Source organism: Marmota monax, unplaced genomic scaffold, assembly GCF_021218885.2.
Source record: "Marmota monax isolate L192 unplaced genomic scaffold, Marmota_monax_Labrador192_F-V1.1 WCK01_AAM20220418_F8-fsc00001, whole genome shotgun sequence".
Classification (NCBI taxonomy): domain Eukaryota; kingdom Metazoa; phylum Chordata; class Mammalia; order Rodentia; family Sciuridae; genus Marmota; species Marmota monax.
In genome coordinates this window covers 34,804,047-34,826,740 of record NW_026693777.1, presented here as the reverse complement: position 1 = coordinate 34,826,740, position 22,694 = coordinate 34,804,047, and the positions used below count along the sequence as shown (strand labels likewise).

General features: G+C 35.4%; 1 pseudogene; it reads left to right on the top strand.

Moving 5' to 3' along the window:
- The first annotated feature begins 103 nt into the window (after positions 1–103).
- Positions 104–22,656, top strand: LOC124104040 (olfactory receptor 4N5-like; annotated as a pseudogene).
- Positions 22,657–22,694: the final 38 nt, after the last annotated feature.

Here is a 22,694-nt window from a genome sequence, read left to right as displayed (position 1 = left end):
ATGGCTATTACTTTTTAAAATGATGTTGACTGAATTATGATTGTCAAAGACTTACTTGTTCTTCAGAGCAGATTGGTAGATATATATTTTTCCTAGTATTCTGATGGCTTTAGATGGATGGGAAATAAAGGTAACCCTTTGAATGTTTTTCTGTACAGTTTGAGTAAGTGGCACTCACTGTGGGCCTAAGTTTGGTTTTCTGTCATGGCTACCTGAGAAAACAGATCTATAGTAAGGCAGCACCTGCCCATGCTTCTTTCCTCAGTTCCACACCTTTCCAAGAACATCACTTATCAGATACTCATGCCACTACTGTCACAATACTCCATGGGGAAAGACTCAATGCCAAGAGGGCTTCTCTGACTCTCAAGATCTCAGGTAAGAAACAAAGAATCTCAGAACATCAACTGTTTCCACCAAGGCAAACACCTAAATTGCTAGCCATAAAAAATCCCTGCTCCACTCTTCAATGATCCGATGCTAGCCAGGACAGTATCACCCTTTTCAGTCATTTCTTTTCCAAACACACACAGAGGAAGATCTTTTCCCACAGAAATAACCCTATAAAGTCTAAAAGTGCTGAGTGGTCCAATAAATGCACAGAAATCTACTTAAGACAACAAGAAACATGAAAACCATGAAGACTTCCCTCTACCTGAGGAACACACAATTTTCCTCAGTAGCAGACTCCAGACCTATGGACAACCAGGCAAAGAATTCACAATTACAGTTTTAAGGAAGCTGAGCAAACTTACTTATAGAAAGAAATGATTAAACAATGATAAAAATTTCAGAAAATCAATAAACAAAATAGAAATACCAAAGAATTGTTGAAATCATATAAAACATATAAAAACTTTTTGAAGGACTAACAACATAAAAGAAAATATAAAATACAAAAGTAAAATATTTTATATCTTTTGTATTTCCTAGAAGAAATATGGGAAGGTGTACAGTAAAAGTACAATTTCTTATATGAAAAAAAGTTAAATATTTATCAACTTAAAAAAGTATTATGAGATGTGTGCAAATGAAACCAGAGAGCAAGGGTGGTTAAGCTTATATAAGTTAAATACAATTACATACACAAAGTGTACAAAGAAACACAGGAGGTCATTATATAATTGCAAAATGGTTAAGTCATGAAACCTTAACAATTTTTAATATATGTGTACTAACATTGAGGGAAGATTTTGCAAAGAGAGATAGAATGTGATACAGTGATGGTTAAGGACTTCAGTACTACACTTTCAACAATGGACATATCATGAAGACACAAAAATCTATAAAGAAATATCTGCCTTAATCTACAATGACAGCAAATGGACCTAAAAAGCACACAGAAAATTCCATCCAACAGCAACAGAACACACATTCTCTCAAGGGTAGGTAGCTCATTCTTCAGGATAGACCAGATATAGACCACAAATCAAGTCCTGTGAAATTTTAGCTTTAAATCATTTCAGATGTCTATGCTGACCACATTGGTATGAAATCAGAAATCAATAGCTAAGAATCTTTAGATAATTTACAAAAGTATGAAAAGTAAATACCACAATCCTAAACAAACAATGGGACAAAGAAGAAATCCAAATGAAAATTTTAAAGCATGTGAACAAATGAAATGGACACATATCACACCAAAACGAAAGGGAAGCAGCAAATATAGGTCTAAGACAGAAGTTTATAGCAAAAAATATCATAGAGAGAGAGAGAGAGAGAGAGAGAGAGAGAGAGAGCACCTGCACATGTATCTCCTATAGACTTTAGCAGAAAATAATTGTAGTAACCAAATCTATTAAAGTTGTGGGATAAATAATCAATATACCAAATCTAGTTGTATTTCTACTTACTACCTTTAGAATATATAAGGTAATCCTCAAACCACCTCATTATTAATAGATGCAGAAAATGAAATACTATAAATAAAGATTTAAGATCTTTTTTGAAAATAATTGTACATAACAGAAAGAAAGATACAAAACATTTATGGATTTTAGGAATCAAACTTGCTAAAATGTCCGTGTTCTATAAAGAAACCTATTAATTCAATAAAATTCGTATTAAAATTCCAATGACAATTTTTTCTCAGAAATGAAATAAAAACATCTTTTTTTAAAAAAATTTTTATTGGTTGTTCAAAACATTACATAGTTCTTGATATATCATATTTCACACTTTGATTCACGTGGGTTATGAACTCCCATTTTTACCCCATATACAGATTGCAGAATCACATCAGTTACACATCCATTGATTTACATATTGCCATACTAGTGTCTGTTGTGTTCTGCTGCCTTTCCTATCCTCTACTATCCCCCTCCCCTTCCCTCACCTCCCCTCTTCTCTCTCTACCCCCTCTACTGTCATTCATTTCTCCCCCTTGTATTATTTTTCCCTTTGCCCTCACTACCTCTTGTATGTACTTTTGTATAACCCTGAGGGTCTCCTTCCATTTCCATGCAATTTCCCTTCTCTCTCCCTTTCCCTCCCACCTCTCATCCCTATTTAATGTTAATCTTCTTCTCATGCTCTTCGACCCTACTCTGTTCTTAGTTACTCTCCTTATATCAAAGAAGACATTTGGCATTTGTTTTTTAGTGATTGGCTAGCTTCACTTAGCATAATCTACTCTAATGCCATCCATTTCCCTGCAAATTCTATGATTTTGTCATTTTTTAATACAGAGTAATACTCCATTGTGTATAAATGCCACATTTTTTTTTATCCATTCGTCTATTGAAGTGCATCTAGGTTGGTTCCACAGTCTTGCTATTGTGAATTGTGCTGCTATGAACATCAATGTAGCAGTGTCCCTGTAGCATGCTCTTTTTAGGTCTTTAGGGAATAGACCGAGAAGGGGAATAGCTGGGCCAAATGGTGGCTCCATTCCCAGCTTTCCAAGAAATCTCCATACTGCTTTCCAAATTGGCTGCACCAATTTGCCGTCCCACCAGCAATGTACAAGTGTACCCTTTTCCCCACATCCTCGCCAGCACTTGTTGTTGTTTGACTTCCTAATGGCTGCCAATCTTACTGGAGTGAGATGGTATCTTAGGGTGGTTTTGATTTGCATTTCTCTGACTGCTAGAGATGGTGAGCATTTTTTCATGTACTTGTTGATTGATTGTATGTCCTCCTCTGAGAAGTGTCTGTTCAGGTCCTTGGCCCATTTGTTGATTGGGTTGTTTGTTCTCTTATTGTCTAATTTTTTGATTTCTTTGTATACTCTGGATATTAGGGCTCTATCTGAAGTGTGAGGAGTAAAGATTTGTTCCCAGGATGTAGGCTCCCTATTTACCTCTCTTATTGTTTCTTTTGCTGAGAAAAAACTTTTTAGTTTGAGTAAGTCCCATTTGTTGATTCTAGTTATTAACTTTTGTGCTATGGGTGTCCTATTGAGGAAATTGGGGCCAGACCGCACAATATGTAGATCGTAGCCAACTTTTTCTTCTATCAGACGGCGTGTCTCTGATTTGATATCAAGCTCCTTGATCCATTTTGAGTTAACTTTTGTGCATGGCGAGAGAAAGGGATTCAGTTTCATTTTGTTGCATATGGATTTCCAGTTTTCCCAGCACCATTTGTTGAAGATGCTATCCTTCCTCCATTGCACGCTTTTAGCCCCTTTATAAAATATAAGATAGTTGTAGTTTGTGGATTGGTTTCTGTGTCCTCTATTCTGTACCATTGGTCTACCCGCCTGTTTTGGTACCAGTATCATGCTGTTTTTGTTACTATTGCTCTGTAGTATAGTTTGAAGTCTGGTATCGCTATACCGCCTGATTCACACTTCCTGCTTAGCATTGTTTTTGCTATTCTGGGTCTTTTATTTTTCCATATGAATTTCATGATTGCTTTCTCTATTTCTACAAGAAATGCCGTTGGGATTTTGATTGGCATTGCATTAAACCTATAGAGAACTTTTGGTAATATCGCCATTTTGATGATGTTAGTTCTGCCTATCCATGAACAGGGTATATTTTTCCGTCTTCTAAGATCTTCTTCTATTTCTCTCTTTAGGGTTCTATAGTTTTCATTGTATAAGTCTTTCACCTCTTTTGTTAGGTTGATTCCCAAGTATTTTATTTTTTTTGAAGATATTGTGAATGGAGTGGTTGTCCTCATTTCCATTTCAGAGGATTTGTCGCTGATATACAGGAATGCCTTTGATTTATGCGTGTTCATTTTATATCCTGCCACTTTGCTGAATTCATTTATTAGATCTAATAGTTTCTTTGTAGACCCTTTTGGGTCTGCTAGGTATAGAATCATGTCAGCTGCAAATAGTGATAACTTAAGTTCTTCTTTTCCTATTTTTATGCCTTAATTTCTTTCGTCTGTCTAATTGCTCTGGCCAATGTTTCCAGAACTATGTTGAACAGAAGTAGAGAGAGAGGGCATCCCTGTCTTGTTCCAGATTTTAGAGGGAATGCCTTCAATTTTTCTCCATTCAGAATGATGCTAGCCTGAGGCTTAGCATAGATTGCTTTTACAATATTGGGGTATGTTCCTGTTATCCCTAGTTTTTCTAGAGTTTTGAACATAAAGGGATGCTGTACTTTGTCGAATGCTTGTTCCGCATCTATCGAGATGATCATATGGTTCTTATTTTTAAGTCTATTGATGTGGTGAATAACATTTATTGATTTCTGTATATTGAACCAGCCTTGCATCCCAGGGATGAATCCTACTTGATCATGGTGCACAATTTTTTTGATATGTTTTTGTATCCGAGTGGCCAGAATTTTATTGAGGATTTTTGCATCTAGGTTCATTAGAGATATTGGTCTGTAGTTTTCTTTCTTTGAAGTGTCTTTGTCTGGTTTAGGTATCAGGGTGATGTTGGCCTCATTGAATGAATTTGGAATTTCTCCGTCTTTTTCTATTTCCTGAAGTAGCTTGAAAAGTATTGGTATTAGTTCCTCTTTGAAGATTTTGTAAAACTCTGCTGTATACCCATCCAGTCCTGGGCTTTTCTTGGTTGGTAGTCTTTTGATGGTTTCTTCTATTTCCTCAATTGTTATTGGTCTGTTTAGGTTGTCTATATCTTCCTGACTCAATCTGGGCAGATCATATGACTTAAGAAATTTATCGATGCCTTCACTGTCTTCTAATTTATTGGAGTATAAGGATTCAAAATAATTTTTGATTATCTTCTGTATTTCTGAAGTGTCTGTTGTGATGTTGCCTTTTTCATCCCGTATGCTAGTAATTTGAGTTCTCACTCTTCTTCTCTTTGCTAGCATGGCTAAGGGTCTGTGGATTTTGTTTATTTTTTCAAAGAACCAACTTTTAGTTTTGTCAATTTTTTCAATTGTTTCTTTTGTTTCGATTTCATTAATTTCAGCTCTGATTTTAATTATTTCTTGCCTTCTACTTCTTTTGCTGTTGTTTTGCTCTTCTTTTTCTAGGATTTTGAGATGAAGTATGAGATCATTTATTTGTTGGTTTTTTTCTTTTTTTAAGGAATAAACTCTACGCAATGAATTTTCCTCTTAGAACTGCTTTCAATGTGTCCCATAGATTCTGATATGTTGTGTCTGTGTTTTCATTTATCTCTAAGAATTTTTTAATTTCCTCCTTGATGTCTTCTATAACCCATTGATCATTCAGTAACCTATTGTTCATTCTCCAAGTGATGTATGCTTTTTCCTTCCTTTGAGAAGGATCCATGTGCTGCTGAGAAAAAAAGTGTAACTGCTTGATGTTGGGTAGTATATTCCATATATGTCAATTAAGTCTAGGTTATTAATTGTATTATTGAGTTCTATAGTTTCCTTATTCAACTTTTGTTTGGAAGATCTGTCCAGTGGCGAGAGAGGTGTGTTGAAGTCTCCCATGATTATTGTATGGTGGTCTATTAGACTCTTGAACTTGAGGAGAGTTTGTTTGATGAACATAGCTGCACCATTGTTTGGGGCATAAATATTTATGATTGTTATGTCTTGTTGGTGTATGGTTCCCTTAAGCAGTATGTAGTGTCCCTCTTTATCCCTTTTGATTAACTTTGGCTTGAAATCTATTTTATTTGATATGAGTATGGTCACTCCTGCTTGTTTCCGAAGTCCATATGAGTGATATGATTTTTCCCAACCTTTCACCTTCAGCCTATGTATGTCTTTTCCTATCAAATGCGTCTCCTGTAGGCAGCATATTGTTGGGTCTTGTTTTGTGATCCATTCTACTAGCCTGTGTCTCTTAATTGGTGAGTTTAAGCCATTAACATTTAGGGTTATTATTGAGATATGGGTTGTTCTTCCAGCCATATTTGTTTATTTCTGTTACTAAACATGGTTTGTTTTCCTCTTTGATTATTTTTCTCCCCTTTAGTGTCCTACCTCCCACTGTTGGTTTTCATTGTTATTTTCCATTTCCTCTTCCTGTAATACTTTGGCGAGGATGTTTTGAAGAGATGGTTTTCTAGCTGTGAATTCTTTAAACTTTTGTTTATCATGGAAGGTTTTAATTTCATCTTCCATCCTGAAGCTTAATTTCGCTGGATACACAATTCTTGGTTGGAACCCATTTTCTTTCAGTGTTTGAAATATGTTATTCCAGGATCTTCTAGCTTTCAGAGTCTGTGTTGAAAGATCAGCTGTTATCCTGATTGGCTTATCCCTAAATGTAATCTGCTTCCTTTCTCTTGGAGCTTTTAAAATTCTCTCCTTATTCTGTATGTTGGGCATCTTCATTATAATGTGTCTAGGTGTGGATCTCTTATGATTTTGCACATTCGGCGTCCTGTAGGCTTCTAGGATTTGGGATTCTGTCTCATTCTTCACCTGTTCTGCTGGTGGTTCCAGTTCCGCCTACCTTGCAGGCACGGGGATGGGGGCAGCTCTGCCCTTCAGCAGGCTGCTGCGCCTGTTGTGCTGGTGGTCACAGTTCCGCCTACCTTGCAGGTGCGGTGGGAGGGGGTGGCTCTGCCTCTCAGCAGGCCACTACACCTGTTCTGCCAGTGGGTCGCAGGCCCGCCTACCTTGCAGGCGTGGTTGGCAACTCTGCCCCTCCGCAGGCCACTGGGCCCTTTCTGTAGGTGGTCACAGTTCCGCCTACCTTGCAGGCACGGGGGGGGGAGGGCGCAGCTCTGCCTCTCAGCAGGCCGCTGTGCCTGTTCTGCCGGTGGGCCGCAGGTCTGCCTACCTTGCAGGTGTGGTTGGCATCTCTGAAATAAAAACATCTTAACATTCATATGGAACCACAAAAAACACAGAGCAACCTAAGCAATTTCACACAAACAGAACAAAGCTGGAAGTTTCGGATTACCTGACTACAAAATCTACTATGAATGTGTAGTAGTAAAAAACATGGGTTTTGGCATAAAAATATATTCACCTCAATGGGACACAATAGTGAGTACAGAAAGAATTCTGTGCCTTTTTGATCAATTTGTTTTTAAGAAAGTTGCTAAAAAGTTTATGTAAGTTCTCTCAATGTTCAGTATCAGTAAAAATATATTACATACCAAACACCTTGTACCACAGTTATTTCTAGTGGTCTTGTCTTTCAGATTGCATAGCTTTGGGATAAAACACAATTTAATCTTTAATTTTTGGAACTTTCTTTTTATGGAAAATGTCAAGCATATATGAAAATAAAATAATACAATGACCCCACCCCCCCAAAAAATAAGAAAGTTGCCAACAACATACAATGGGGTAAATACAGTATCTACAATAAAAACAAAATAAAATTTAGAAGATAAAAATATATGCAATGTCTATACATATCAAAAGAAAATATTAGTGGCTATTTTAATAACATGAATATTGCACTGTACGACAAATTTATTAACAGAAAATGACAATCATCTCACATAAAGAAAATGGTCAATTAATTAGAATGAAACAATAATTTCAATTAAGTTTGTCGCTAATTATAGATCATTATAATATGTGAAAAAACTAAGAACACAACAAGGAGAAAGAGGCACACAAAAAATACCATGATTTAAAAATGTTCAAATCTCATTCTAAATAATTTAGAGAAGCAGACAAAAATTCATCAGGGATAAATTAGATATAATTGATATTTTTAGAACACGTTGAACAAAATATGATAATACGCCATTTCAAAGTGTTTAAATTTTTTTTAAATTAGACAATTTCTGGGCCATTAAAAAAGTCTCAATAACTTTTCAACTATTTGTCACTCACATTTGTGCACAAATGTTCAAAGGTTATTTGAAATAGCAAATAAAGTGAAAACAATACAAAGGTCCCTCAGGATATGAATGGGTAACAAAGTAGTGGTGTTTAAGTACAATAGAATATTACCCAGCAATGAAGAGGAATGCTCTGTTGATATAAACAACATGTTGAATATCGAAAAACATTATGATGACTAAAATAAGTCAGATTTTTAAGTGAGTACATGCTACTTCACTTTATTTGCATGAAGCTCTGGCATATGCAAAGTTAGCATATGAGTGGAAATTGGTGGTTGTCTGTGGAGAGAGAATGTGGACAAGGACTGCAAAGAGATTCTGAAGGATAAAGGAGCTTTGGGGGCAGAGGCACATGTAACTATCTAGATTGTGGTGACTATTTCATGGCTGTATACATGTATCCACACTCATAAAATTGTACATTTTTAATATGAGCAATTTATTGTATGTTAATATACTGCAATAAAATTATTTTCAAACCCAGCAGGTCAAAATAAGTGTACTTAAAATTGCATCAATGTCCTTTAAAAAATACTCTAAAGATGTTTTAACAATTTGGCATAAAATATATACCAGTCAGTGTCTCATGTATTCATAGAATAAACTGACTCAGATCTAGTCATTTGACCAAGATTCCCTCTTGATTCAGACAATCTTGACATGTGTTAGAGCACTGTATCATTTTGTTTGTGGTCATGTATCACATATGACTTCTCTGGCAATTGGAAATAAAATTTTTGTTTAAATGTGATTATGTCTATAGAGTTACAGATCAAGATCACATTGATATCTCCTAAGTACTTATTGATCCAATGGATAACATTTAAAACTTCACTAATTTTTAACATTGGATTGATTTGCATGAATTTTTATTTGTCCGACTTCAAGAGTATATGCAACACTTGGTATCACTCTTAGAAAGAAGATCCCAAGAGTTTTCCAGGTAACTGTTTCCATGTGAGTATTCTAAGCATAAAATAGAAAAATTTGGGGATGGCTTCAGGTGGTGAATACAGGTCATGCTCAGGGAGAGCACATCCACAGACACTGTCACAAGCACACTTCAGAAGACAGAATCTGCTTTAAGAGAAAAATGTGTGTTTAGTAATCATCTCATTTATTTGATTTTCTTTAGGAAAATTCTGAAAGTGTTTTCATGCCTTTATTTTAAGGCCCCTATGCCTAGAGATGAGAATGGCTTCATTAGCTTCTGACAATTTGAGAATCCACAGATTTTTCTCCTCTTTTTCTGTTCTTAGTAAAATTTCTATGGTCTTAACAACAATGCACACAACTTTAATTTGCAGTGCCTCAGAGATGCTCTTAGCAACATTTATAATTAAAGGTGAGTAACAGATGTTCACTACTTAAGGTTTAGCTTCACATTCACTCAGCACTAACTATTTGAAGATACATTTTACTTACATATTGATGTATTCTAATCTTACTCTAATCTTACAAATAATATGTATGTGTGTATAAAGAGACAGATTTTATCTTTCATAGTCAAAAGATAAATATTGCAAAGTCTATGTATTCTACAGCATCTACTGAAAAATTTTAAGGCAACTGTTTTCATATAACTTAGTTATATGAAACTTTCACAGCTCATTGTATTTTAATCTAAGTTTGAACTAGTATACACTTTGGTTAATCCATGTCTACGTGACTGTACATTGATTATTATTACTTACTAATCTGTTTACTCTATTAAATACATTATCTTATATGTTGAAATTGATGGTAAATTATGTTCCTGGTTTTGCATGCATCATAGCAAATGTATTAGAAGGTTGGCTCAATTTTTATTTTACAGGGATAAATTAAAACTTTAATCTTATGATATCTTAACAAGATGTCCCAACAAGACTTGAAAGAATCATTACATATAGGACCAAGAAATGATAGGATCCTGTCACTGCTGTATCAGTCACCATCATATGAAATGTTATTTAATTTTTGTTATAAAATGGAATGATCAGGAGTTTCACATTCAGATTTTTTTTCATTTACTAGTGCATATAACCTATATTTCAGGTGAAACCATAATCATTGTTTAACCTTTCACCTTGCTCCTCTGCTTTCCTCACTCCTTTCTTATCAGAGCACTTGCTCAGCAAATCATTTGCATAACAATTCTATCTAATGTCCAGAGAAGTCAGTTAGCTTCTTTTGGGAACTAATGCCATTCATAATTAACCAAGATTTCTCCTTGTAATCTGCCTTTTAATATTAGAATAGAATTTCTATTAGAATGTGTTAGAATAGAACAGAATTTCAATGTGAATATCAAATTCTCAAAATTAAGTCTCCTTCTCCTCCCACTAACTGCAGGGAACACACTGAATAAAATGGATGAAGGAAAATAGTCCACACTGTCAGAATTTATACTTGTGGGACTTGGCCACTCATGGAGTAAGCAGGTCCTACTCTTCATGATATTTTTGTTGCTTTACGTGATCACTGTGTCTGGAAATATTGTAACTGTGATCTTAATCATCACTGACCCTCATCTCCATCCCCCCATGTATTTCATTTTGGCCAAACTGTTCTTTGTTGATATGTAGCTGTCCTCAATCACCACTCCTAAGATAACCACCAACTTTCTCAGGGAGAAGAAGAACATTTCCTTTGCAGGTTGCAGGTGTCAAATCTTCTTTGCCCATTTCACTGAAGCCTTTGAGATGGTGCTCCTGGTGTCCATGGCCTATGACTGCTATGTGGCCATCTGTAAACCACTCCACTGCTCCACCATTATGAACCTGCAAAGGTGCACTGGAATAGTGTTTTTTTCCTAGACTACTGACTTTGTGCATGCCGTGAGTACCTGGCTGTGATTGTGTAGCCTTTCTGTGGCCCCAGGGAAATAGGTAGCTTCTTCTGTGATATGCCACTGGTGATCTAGTTGGCCTGCATGGATTCTCCTGACTTGGGAATATCAATGAATGTTAAATGTGTGACTGAGGCTGTAACTGTTTTTTCCTCTTGCTGGTGTCCTAAATGTATATTCTTTTCAGTGTTTGCCAGAGATCTAAAACTGGTGCATCTGAGACCCTGTCCACCTGCAGTCCCCACGTGTCACAGTGGTGGTGATCTTTTTTGTCCCTTGTGTATTCATCTATGTGTGGCCCCTCAACATCACCTGGTTGGATAAATTTCTTGCTGTGTTTTATTCTGTTTTTACACCTCTTCTCAATCCAGCCATTTATACAGTGAGAAATAAAGAGATGAAAAAGGCTCTGAGAGATTCAGGAGCTATTACATGTGTTCTAAGGAAAAGACTTTTGCCAGAAATTCATTGCATGTACTTCAAATTGAAAATACACTGACCTTATAGTATAGTTTGAAAATGAGATAATTTAGTGAAGAGCTACAAATTGTTCCAGTCTCTAGACACAAGTATACAGTTAAGACAATTCACAGATTTTTCATTTTTTTTACATTTGCACACCACACAGCTTAATGTTGTGAATTATTTCCTTAAATTCCAAACAATAATGATTCTTCATTATGGGAAAATTAGCTTGTCATTCTTCTTATTCCCTTAATGATGGGAGAAGAACCTAAAATATTTTTGACATACTCATGTGTTTGTCCTAATGAATAATTTTAATGAATTTGTCTTGAGTATTGTCTTAATTCCATTTAAAATATTTTATTCAGTATTTTAAAATTTTCCCTTTCTTTCATTTTACTCTTTGTGAAAATGCAACTTCATTATTATTTTTGTAGCAATATTCTAACAGGGAGAACAGAACAGAAAAATGTCAAAAATGAAACAAAATTGAATAACAATTATAACATAACATTAGACTTTACTATGTTTTGCGTTTTATTCACTCAAGTGAAATAAAATTAAATAATAAATTTAAAATGAATAAATAAAAATATTCTGCTACTTTTTCAGTTTTTCAATCTTGAAGACCAAATATATATTATTTCAATTATTATTTACCATTGGCCTAGAATCCTAAAATATAACCTTGAGGAGAGTGACCATGTCTTGGAAAGTTAATTCTTTTTTTTCCCTTTAATCAACCTTATCATTTTTTAAAGTACATTACCACCCAATCAAAAGTGCCATCAAGATCTGATCACCTTCCCTAAAAACCCTCCTCTTAACAGCTTGGCGTTGGTGACCAAGCTTTCAACAGAAGACTTCTTTGAGGAATGTTTCAAATACAAACTACAATATTTATTACCTAGAATTTCCAATTACATATTTCTCCCACAAGTGAAATCCAATGCCCATACTCAAACTTGCCCGTGAATAATAGCAGCTTTAAACATAAATGCTCAGAAGTAAAAACAGCACAAAATACTTATTACCTGGTTAATGGATTAATAAATTGTGATGTATATACAAAGAAATGTTATTTGGCATAAAAATAATCAAATACTGATATATACTAAAACATGTATGAATCATGAAAATATCAGGCTCCGTGACAGACCAAAAGACATAAACCATTTGTATCCAATGTCCAGAATTAGCAAAACTTAGGGGCAGAAAATAGATTAATGATTGTCCAGAGATTTTTTTTAAAAAAATGACTAATTCTAAGAGCACTCCCATGGGTCCTATCAGTACAAGAAAGATATTTCTTGCAATTGCTGTCTCTTCCTCTCTTGTCAAGTCTAGTGGGTCCCAGTGGTTTTGCTGGAACTATAGTTATCATCATGGTGAAGAAGCCAGGCCAGAACAAAAGGGTCCTCTGTCACCTGAAGCTTCTTGGAGTAGGGTGAAGTTCTAATTCTACTCAAGGAGGGAGTAGGCTGGGGCAAAGCCTTCAGGATCTTCCATTCAGTTTTACCAACCACATACTTCAGATGTCCAAGTTTTCTCTGCCAGTGCTCTGACCTGAGTAGAACACACATACCTGACCAAGTATACATGTATTTCTGTAGCTATGTAATTGTATTAGATATTCAGTAGTTCTAGTAAATATCCCTTTACCATGGGAAATAAGTACCTTTTTGGAACTACCAAATATTTCCTTGGGACTTTACACTGGAACTTTAACTACTCATTTGGGGCCTTTTATGCACTATTCCTCTACAGTGAGCCAATACAGCTTAGCAAAGAGCTCCACTGTGGCATAGCATCTCATTTTTAAACCTTCAATTGCTTCCCTGCATTAGTGTTATTTACAAAAGAATGTTTTGCCAGCAGAGCTTGGGGATGCACACCTGTAATACCCACCAGGGAGGATAAGGCAGGAGGATTGTGACTTAAAGCCAGCTTAGACAACTTAGCAAGATCCTAAAAAAAAAAAAACATTAAAAAGAAGAAATGTTTCCCATTTACTTATTTAACAACCTTTAACAATCATGCCTCTATGTTTTTCCAGGGTTGCAGTCCTGTCTTCTACATTTACCACCTGCCTTCCAAGGTTCTTCTCATTACTAGACTTGTTACTTTGGCTCATGTGAGAGATAGATGTCATGATAGGATTAAAGCACATTCACACAGTGAAATATTACCCAGTAAGAAAAATAGAACAGATACACTAACCACAGAGATATCTCTAAAGAATTATTTTTGTTCAAAAGAAGAAACTTAAAACAAAATGAAAAGAACTATGAAATTGTATTTTATACAAATTCAAGAATAGATGACACTGATATGTAATAACAGGAATGAAATAGCTATTGTCTCAGGTAGTATTGACCATAAAGAGCTCAAGGAAATGTTTAAGGTTGAGAGAAATATTTTATAGTTTGATAAATGTGGTGATTTCAGATATATGTATAGGAGAAAAAACTTTCATTCACTTGCATCTGTAAATTATTTCTCATATAGTAAGAGGCATTAAACGTAGACTGGAAAAAAAAAGTAACACCAAAAAATTAAATGGTTTAAAATAATGTTCAGGGCTGTATCTTTCAACAGTACAGTCAATTAAAAAATGGCACATGGTAGATATAGTATTAATTATTAAAAGGCATTGTCTTTTTTATTCCTTTACCACAGACATCTTTTGTAAAATCTCCCCTAACATAGTATGTAGCCAGCTCAGTATTCTGATAGCCAGTGGCTAATTATATTTTCCAAGGTCAAAATAGGCAAAGGGGGAAGTTGGCTGGGCTTAATAAACACATTGTTATTTCTTAGTGTATTTTAATCTCCACTTTTGCCTTAATTTGTACTTTGCCTGAATTTTGCTCCATGTATTATATTTAAATTAATACTGCATTATAATTTCTAATTTGCTATTCTCCTTGCAGCCAAATAAATTTCAATACACCAATAAATTTTTCATTTTTAATCCTTTCATTTTGTCCTAATACTATGATTTCAATAAAGTATTATGCTTTATGATTTAGACCACTGCTGAAAATATATTACTTTCGTCTGTCTGTATATGTATATCAAATTTCCATCCAAACTGAGAAGTAGAGTCATCAAAGAGAGAACTCTTTTCCTGTGACAAGATAAAACTGCAGTCTTCATATTGATCAGTTGGGGTATTCAGCAGCTCAGGAAGTGGGTTTCTACAATTTCATTGTGAATGAACAAAGATGAACATGTAACAGAAACAAGACCAGAGGTTCAATATATCTAAAGATATATTGATGATGCAATAATAATAGAGTTTGTACCTCATGATCCAATGTCGAATAGGGGGAGACATGGCTTTGGTTTTTTAGATTTAGTTTTCTCCTACAAATCATCTGCTTCCTTCTTCGGTACTAAGGTGACTTTTATTTTTATTTTTTTATTATTTTTTATTTATTTATTTTTTTGCATTTTCTTTTTTTAAAATTTTTATTATTTTTTTAAATTTTTTATTGTTGGTTGTTCAAAACATTACATAGTTCTTGATATATTTCACACTTTGATTCACGTGGGTTATGAACTCCCATTTTTACCCTGTATACAGATTGCAGAATCACATCAGTTACACATCCATTGATTTACATATTGCCATACTAGTGTCTGTTGTATTCTGCTGCCTTTCCTATCCTCTACTATCCCCCCTCCCCTCCCCTCCCCTCTTCTCTCTCTACCCCCTCTACTGTCATTCATTTCTCCCCCTTGTATTATTTTTATTTTTCCCTTTCCCCTCACTTCCTCTTGTATGTAATTTTGTATAACCCTGAGGGTCTCCTTCCATTTCCATGCAATTTCCCTTCTCTCTCCCTTTCCCTCCCACCTCTCATCCCTGTTTAATGTTAATCTTCTTCTCATGCTCTTTGTCCCTACTCTGTTCTTAGTTACTCTCCTTATATCAAAGAAGACATTTGGCATTTGTTTTTTAGGGATTGGCTAGCTTCACTTAGCATAATCTGCTCTAATGCCATCCATTTCCCTGCAAATTCTATGATTTTGTCATTTTTTAATGCAGAGTAATACTCCATTGTGTATAAATGCAAAACAACAGCAAAAGAAGTAGAAGGCAAGAAATAATTAAAATCAGAGCTGAAATTAGTGACTTTTATTTTTAGAACTTAAAGATTGGTTTTGAGTTATAATTCTTAGATAGAGTTTCTTTACCAGGAAATGAAGAAACAAATTTTGTTTTAATGATCAAACATCTATCTAAAAATGAAATAAAAAGAGAAAAATGAAAGAAGAAAACATATATGTATTATTTATGTAAATAAGTTATCAACCATATTTTGTACTTTTATGTCTTATTATCATAATATCACATCTCCAACTCTAGAATACCTGGAATTTTACCTATTTAATCATGCAATGTTTTCTAATAGGACTGTGGCCCAAATAATAGATATCATTGTATCCAGAATTCTCTGAATCATCTAAAATTTTAGCATCTATTTGCCACCTATTCATGTCTTGTTTGCTATCCTGAAACAGTAGAAATACCTTTTATAAAAATTGAAATAATTAATTTATCAAAATTAACTAAAGGTGCTGTTTTTAAAATTACTAACTGAAATAGCTCATTTTACTAATATCAAAAACATTAAACATGAATTACAAAACAAAAGCCATTCTAGAGAAAGCAGTTTTTATTATGAGTATTTAGAGACATGTAATCTCTAAGTTCTAATTGGGTGACAAGTTAGTTAGGCACTCACATATTGCTCCAAAAAATAGTAAACCATCATTAAAAAATGGCTGTGACCCTAATGTAAAATCTCCAAAATTTTTAGGGCAGATAAACAAAACTTAAGATTTCATTTTGGAAAAATGGCTAGCTTTCATGTGGGTATTTGTACCCTCCCTAACTCATGTCAAAACTTTTTTAAATTTTTTTTTAGTTGTTCAAAATATTACATAGCTCTTGACATATCATATTTCATATATTTGATTCAAATGGGTTATGAACTCCCATTTTCTCCCCATATACAGATTGCAGAATCATATCGATTACACATCCACGTTTTTACATACTGCCATACTATTGTCTGTTGTATTCTGCTGTCTTTCCTATCCTCTAATATCCCCCTCCCATCTTCCTATCCTCTAATATCCCCTCCCCTCCCATCTTCTCTCTCTACCCCATGTACTGTAATTCATTTCTCTCCCTTGTTTTTTTTTCCCCTTTCCCCTCACTTCCTCTTATATGTAATTTTGTATAACAATGAGGGTCTCCTTCCATTTCCATGCAATTTCCCTTCTCTCTCCCGTTCCCTTCCACCTCTCATCCCTGTTTAATGTTAAGAGAGAAGGTGGGAAAAAGGGTACACTTGTACATTGCTGGTGAGACTGTGAGTTGGTGCAGCCAATTTGGAAAGCAGTATGTTTCAATTTCATTGATTTCTGCTCTGATTTTAATTATTTCTTGCCTTCGGCTACATTTGCTGTTGTTTTGTTCTTCCTTTTCTAGGGTTTTGAGATGAAGTGTGAGCTCATTTATTTGTTGGTCTTTTCTTTTTTTGAGGAATGAACTCCAGTCAATGAATTTCCCTCTTAAAACTGCTTTCATTGTGTCCCATAGATTCTGATATGTTATGTCTGTATTTTTATTTATCTCTAAGAATTTTTTGATTTCCTTTTTTATGTCTTCTGTAACCCATTGTTCATTCAGTAACATATTGCTCATTTTCCAGGTGATGCAGGATTTTCCCTTCCTTCTTTTATCATTGTTTTCCAGTTTCATTCCATTATGATCAGATAAGATGCATGGTATTATCTCCATACCTTTATATTTAGTAAGGGTTACCCTATGGACCCTGTGTGTGGTATGATTTTCCCCAACCTTTTCACCTTCAGCCTGTGTATGTCTTTTCCTATCATATGAGTCTCCTGAAGGCAGCATATTCTTGGATCTGTTTTTTTTAATCCAAGTTACTAGCCTATGTCACTTGATTGGTGAGTTTAAGGCATTAATGTTTAGGGTTACTATTGATATATGGTTTGTACTTCCAGTCATGTTTGTTTGTTTATTTATTTATTTATTTATTTTAATTTGGCTTGTTTTTCCTCTTTGGTTATCCCCCCCCCTTTACTGAGTTACCTCCCACTGTTGGTTTTGGGTGCTGTTTTCCATTTCCTCTTCTTGTAGTGTTTTGCTCAAAATGCTTTGTAGTGCTGGTTTTCTGGCTGTGAATTCTTTAACTTTTGTTTATCATGAAATATTTTAATTTCATTGTCAAATATGAAGCTTAATTTTGCTGGATACAATATTCTTGTTGGAATCCATTATTTTTCAGCGTTTGAAATACGTTGTTTCAGGATCTTCTCGCTTTCAACGTCTGTGATGAAAAATCAGCCATTAACCTAATTGGTTTACCCCTGAATGTAATCTTCCTCCTTTCTCTTGTAGCTTTGAATAATCTATCCTTGTTCTGTATGTTGGATATCTTCATAATAATGTGTCTTGGAGTTGGTCTATTATGGTTTTGTATGTTTGGGGTCCTGTAGGCTTCCAGGATTTGGCAATCCATTCCATGTTTCATGTCTGGAAATTTTACTAAAATTATTTCATTCAAGAGATTGCTCATTCCTTTGGATTGGACCTCTATACCTTCCTCTATCCCAATGACTATTAAGTTTGGTTTTTTATGACATGCCATATCTCTTGTATGTTTTGCTCGTGGTTTCTTACCACCCTTTCTGCATTGACTGTACTCTTTTCGAGTTGATAAACTTTGTCTTCATTATCTGATGTTCTGACTTCTATTTGTTCTAGTATATTTGTAATATTCTCATTTGAGTTTTTGATTTGGTTTATGGTTTCCTGCATTTTCTAGTATTACTATTTGATTTTTTAAAAATCTCTATCTCCTGGTAGAGTTCATTTTTTGCTTCTTGAATATGCTTATGTAATTCATTTTCAAAGCATTCTTTCATTGTTTGGACTTGCTGTCTGATGACTTCTTTAAGATTCCATTCCATCTGAGTCAGGTATGCCTTGAGTTCTTTCTCTGTCCATTTTTCTGATGCCTCTAGGTTCTCCTGTAAATTTAAGTTGTCCTGCATTGTTTGTAATCCTTTTTTCCCTTGTTTTTTCATGATGTTCACATTACTTTCCAACTCTGTTTAACTGGTGTGTTTCTGTTTTCTCCTATAAATTTGTTTTGGTTTTGTATATCTCTGTGGTCTCTCCTTTGTGGTGGGAAACTATGTCTAGAGATATTGGGCTTTTTTGTAATTTAAAGCTGCTTCATTCAATTCATAAAAGGCTTACGGATTCTGTAGGCATATAGTGATCTGTTATTTGGTCTTAGGTCTTTATGTTTAGGTTGGGTGCTATGATGGTATGAAGGTTAGTATGTCTTGGTTACTTTGGAAGATTGCTCTACTGAAGGGGGATATTAACAGGTGAATGGATCAGGGTATTTGGTAATAGCTAGGTACTTAGGAGCCCTATAGACAGCCTCAGAACATTCACTTATTTGCATTTAGATAATTACACATAATGAAAGTCGTAATGCTTGGGATGAAAGTTAGAGGGAAGGGGAAGGAAGGAGTCCTTAAAGAGAAAGAGGGAGAGAAAAGTAGGTAGAATAAAGGAGAATGGAAAGAACAATAAAAACTGAAAAGGGAAAAGAAAAAAAAAATGATAAATGAAGTCTTAGAGTTCTATTTTCTTTTCTGCCAGTAGGCGGAGCTGTGCCCTCCGAGCCGAGCTTCTGCCCTCTGTGTGCTGGCAGCAATTCCTGTAAGGTGGGTACTCTTCCCCTACTGGGCATCTCTCCAATCCTGTTAGTCCAAAGCCGTTTCTCTCCTCCGGCCCCTCCCCCCTTCCTCCTGCCAGCCAGCCAGGCCCCGCTCCCCAGAGGCATCTCCACAGATCTAGTTACAGTTGCAGCCCCCCTGAGTGCCATATTTCCTGAATGAATGAGCACTCTCTCTGTTTGTCATTCATCCAGACCCCAAGGTTGTGGAGCAGGTGATCTGGGAACCATCAGTTTAATTTGTCTGGACCCCTTCGGTGGCCACACCCCCGGGGACTGGTGGCTAAGGCCTTGGGTGTTGCTGCTGGTGGTAGGGGGAGTTGGGGTTCGGGACTCCCCTCTGCTTCCCTCAGACCCTACAGTCACGCCCACAGAGCTCTGGGGCAAGATTTTTGAGGTTTCCCAGCTGTATGCATCTGGTGGGGATGGGAGTCACATACCTGTTGAAGCGATTTTGCTGGGAAGGGATCCCATCTGCCAAACTCTGGTGATGTCAGCTCTCTGCTATGGCGGGCTCCAGTTATTAGTTACAAATGTTACTAATCACATAAAATAAATGTTTAGATATTTCCTCACAGGTGTGTTAAAAAATATAACACATTGCCTAAGTGTCCCATGAGTTCTTTAAGGTCTTTTGGATCTGATTATTTTTTATTCTTTCCCTAATTTTTCCCCTTCCCATCTCATCTATATAGTGATGTCATTAGTGATTTATATTACATTTACATTAGTATCACTCCACATTTACTTACATCAATATTTTTCAATATTGATATTATCAGCACATCATAAAACACAACATTTAAAATGCACTATTTAATCATAGTTTATCATGCAAGAATCATCATGATATAATTCTAGAACAGTTTCATCAGGCTAAAATGTTCTCATATATGTTGTGTCAATCTTCATTCCACCCCCTAAACCTAGGCAATCATTATGCTACATTTTTTCTAAATTTTCCATTTCTGGACCTTTTAAATATTGTTTTTGTGTGTGTGACTATCCCCATTAACATAGTGTAAAGCTTTTTCTTTTTATTCATCTTGTAGCATGTATTTCATTACTTTCCATTGCCAAATTGCATTACACTGGGTTCCTGGAACTACTGAAAAGTAAGCATTACATGTAATCAAAACTCAATGGTATTGGGGCTGGGGATGTGGCTCAAGCAGTAGCGCACTCACCTGGCATGCGTGCAGCCCGGATTCGATCCTCAGCACCACATTCAAACAAAGATGTTGTGTCCGCTGAAAACTAAAAAAAAATAAATATTAAAAATCTCTCCCTCTCTCTCTCTTTAAAAAAAAAAAAACAAAAAAACTCAATGGTACTACTTGTATGTCGCATGGCAGCAATCAGTTTAATTAGTAATGATTCATCTTTTAAGTCATCCACTCCAGTACTTAAACATACAGTCTAACAATGTGTGAGAATTTATTTGTTATTAAATATTTGCACAATTATACCAACACAAAAATTATAACACATTGGGAAATATAAGATTTTTCAAAAATATAGCTTAGAGTGACATAGAAAGAAGGTGCACTATTTTTAATCATCCCAATTAAATATGTTGTGCCCCCTCCCTAGAATGAATAATCTACTTTGCAAACTATCATATGGACTACACCTTAATTCCCAATTTCTCCAGCATAAATATTTAGAAAAGCATTATAGCCAGAAAAGAGGAAATATTTTGAAAAGCAATACCATGACATTATAAAGTGCATAAATAAATTGCAAAAATAGATGAACCATTAATTAATAATTATCTAATTAGTTGAAATGTAAAAGTACACACCCATAATTTTGCCTATCACTTGCTAATAAGTTAAAAAAAGAGTACATTAATCATAAATTAAAAACTTTTATTTTTTTCTTATCTATCAAATGAATATTTTGCAGTATATTTCCATCTAGAGAATTCCCACTCTACTATGCTTTAATATTATTAGTAGGGATAGACAAAAATTTTTATGTATTCTGATGAATTTTTGTATTATAAAACAATACCTGTGTGAGAGAAGGACATCATTTGACTAACATTCTGAGATTGATTAAGCAAATAAGGCTGGGTGAATATTAATTAGAATTTAAGAGCAGGATGTAGTGCAGATATAGGATTGGCCCAGACCATCGTTAATTAAAGGAATCCCCTAAGGCAAATCACATGTACATATTTTGCTTGAGATCCTGATGACCAGTTTAGAGGGAGAATGCACAAAGGACAACAAAGCAGAGCAGAGAGTTGCAAACCAGCAATACATAAATTCAGAAAACAAACAGAAAGATAGCAAGCAGGAACTCAGGCTTGCATAGGACCTGAATAGAAAAGCAAGTGCAAAAGCACTTTGTTTTTTGAGGATAAAGAGAAGGAACCCAAACTTGGCCAATAATCCAACAATTAGAAATGATGAAGAACCATTAATAATAATAATAGTCCTAAAACACCACAAAAAGGACAACCTTGATAATGGTTAAATTTTCCTTTAAATGGGAAATTTTTAACATACCCCAAGCAAAACATCTCAGGGTCCTACAGAAGACAGTTATATAGAAGCACATGTTAAAAGGTAAATGTGCATGTGACTAGAAAAAGAGAGCCTTAGTGAGAAATTAGAAGAAGGATAGAGGGGTTGATCCAGGGCACAGAAGACTTATGGGGTATAAATTGTATTTAACTAGGATGTGTTGGCTATGGCAAATATTGCTTTTATCTAGGGTGGACCTGTGAAACAAAAGAAAAAGTTTTTCTAACAGATGACCTCTGTTTTGCTTTTATTCTGAAGAATGAGAAGTGATGGAGAGAGGGAACAGCACAGTGGTGACAGAATTTATCCTCCTTGGTTTGACCCAATCTCAAAATGCTGAGCTCCTGGTCTTTGTGCTAGTCTTACTTTTCTCGGTGGCTTGGGGCCTTTGCCCACTCCATTGTGCAAGTGGCCCTTATCCTGCACTTGCCCTTCTGTGGCCCAAACCAGCTGGACAACTTCTTCTGTGATGTGCCACAGGTCATCAAGCTGGCCTGCACTGACACCTTTGTGGTGGAGCTCCTGATGGTCTCCAACAGTGGCCTGCTCACCCTGCTGTGCTTCCTGGGCCTTCTGGCCTCCTATGCTGTCATCCTCTGCAGAGTAAAGGGACACTCCTCAGAAGGGAAGAGCAAGGCTATCTCCACTTGCACCACCCACATTATCATTGTGTTCCTCATGTTTGGACCTGCCATTTTTATCTACACCTGCCCCTTCTGGGTTTTCCCAGCTGAAAAAGTGGTTTCTCTCTTCCATATAGTCATCTTTCCTTTGCTGAACCCTGTAATTTATACACTTCGCAACCATGAAGTAAAAGTTTCAATGATAAAGTTGATAAGTCAGTATGTGGTTTGCTGAATAATATAATAAGGAAAACAAAAAGAAGAAAATGCAGT